This window comes from Elephantulus edwardii, unplaced genomic scaffold (assembly GCF_000299155.1).
Source record: "Elephantulus edwardii isolate Elephantulus edwardi_28Jun2011 unplaced genomic scaffold, EleEdw1.0 scaffold00046, whole genome shotgun sequence".
NCBI classification, from domain to species: domain Eukaryota; kingdom Metazoa; phylum Chordata; class Mammalia; order Macroscelidea; family Macroscelididae; genus Elephantulus; species Elephantulus edwardii.
Genome location: NW_006399796.1, coordinates 19,015,376 through 19,017,386, shown reverse-complemented (window position 1 = coordinate 19,017,386; position 2,011 = coordinate 19,015,376). Strand labels below are relative to the sequence as shown.

The 2,011-nt window shown below is 35.8% G+C and overlaps 1 pseudogene; it reads left to right on the top strand.

Moving 5' to 3' along the window:
* The first annotated feature begins 1,195 nt into the window (after positions 1 to 1,195).
* LOC102848373 overlaps positions 1,196 to 2,011 on the top strand; it is a 3,113-nt pseudogene continuing 2,297 nt past the window's right edge.

Sequence of the window (2,011 nt, the reverse complement as noted above, 5' to 3'; positions counted from 1 at the left end):
TATTTAAGAAAAATCACTCTCAGATTTCCAGGAATAAATTCTATTTTGGCTTGGAAATAATCTCCACTCTGAATTTAAATAAGCATTTACATGAGCTAGCTCTCTTCAAACAATTATTTACATATTTGTGAAACGTTAGTTCTTACTTAAAGCCGTTGTAAAAAGACATGTAACAAATACTTTGTGTGCTACAGGATAAGCATTTTAACATATACACACATTATATCACTACTATTCATTAAAAAGGAAAAGCTTAAATGTTGGCAAAACTTCACAACATTCAAATATTTAGAATTCAAGGGGCAAACTGTGTGCTATATCTGATGAAAAAATTCAATGGCGTGTTAAGTTACCACTCAATTTTCAGCTGCCGATTCAAATCACGTTTTCATTACTTTCTGTTACGGTTGAAATTGATGAACGATTCTGTGCAAAAGAAGCTTTTCTGAAAAACTCTGGAGGTTTTCAAGTATTTTTCTTCTTTCTTCATGAGGGCAATTTCTTCTGAAATCTAATGAAGCAAGCACATCTAGGAGAAAAGACTAAATTGTTTAAACTTAAAACTTTTCATTTGTGGCTCTGGAGTAGCTTGCTTTCTAAAAAATGCACATTTTGAAGATGAGTTTTATCTTGAATTCTAAACATTTCAAAACACAACAAGGAAGAAAAGCTAAAATAAGAAGGCATTCACATACCATACTTTTCCTACTCCCATACCTTTCTAAGAAATATAATTCCAGTTATAAAAACAAAACTCTGGGACCTAAAATTCCAGGTTTCTTATTCTAGGTCTACAGGAGTATGTGAAAAATAGTTGCAATTGTATTAATATTATAGGTATTTTAGAGAGCTCTTGTTGTCTAATGGTGAGCTATACTGCTAATCCAATGACACAAGATTCTAATTTACAAGCTGCTTTATGGGGAAAAAAATGGGCCAACTCTTTCCATGCTATTTACTGTCTCTGAAAACCACCTGGATGATCAAGTACGGGTTAGTTCTGATTCCGTGGTACATAGCAACTAGACATCTTAGATTACTAATACATTGCTATCTATGTTTTCTACACTTGTGGTCATCACTGTTAAATTTTATAATTATTAGACTATATAAACATTACATTACACACATTTTTGAAAGCAATAAAGTACAATTAAGAATTTAACTCTACCCTTTTTGCTCTCTCGACACCACCATGGCGGTCAGCAAGAACAAGCTCTTTACAAAAGGTGGTAAAAAAGGAGCCAAGAAGAAAGTGGTTGATCCATTTTCTAAGAAAGATTGGTATGATGTAAAGGTGCCAGCTATGTTCAATATAAGAACTATCGGGAAGACATTAGTCAAAAGGACTCAAAGAATCAAAATTTCATCTGATGGACCCAATGGTCCTGTTTTTGAAGTGAGCCTTGCTGAATTGCAAAATGATGGGGTTGCATTTAGAAAATTCAAGCTAATTACTGAGGATGTTCAGGGCAAAACTGCCCCATCAACTTCTATGGCATGGATCTTACTCACGACAAAATGTGCTCCATGGTCAAAAAATGGCAGACGATGAATGAAGTTCATGTTGATGTCAAGACTACCGACGGTTATTTGCTTCATCTATTTTGTGTTGATTTTACAAAAAAAAAAAAAATGCAACAATCAGATTCAGAAGACATCTTATGCTCAGCACCAGCAGTTCCGCCAAATCCGGAAGAAAATGATGGAAATCATGACGCAAGAGGTGCAGACAAATGACTTGAAAGAGGTAATCAAGAAATTGATTTCAGATAGCACTGGAAAAGACATAAAATGCTTGCCAGTATATTTATCCTCTCCATGATGTATTTGTTGTTGTTGTTGTTGTTATGTGCCGTCGAGTCGTTTCCGACTCATAGTGACCCTATGCACAACAGCCCTAAACCCTGCCCTTTCCTGCGCCAACCGCACCGCCTCTGACACACCCATCTCGATTACCCCAGTCACCGAATCAATCCATCTCATAGAGGGTCTTCACCTCCTGCGTTGT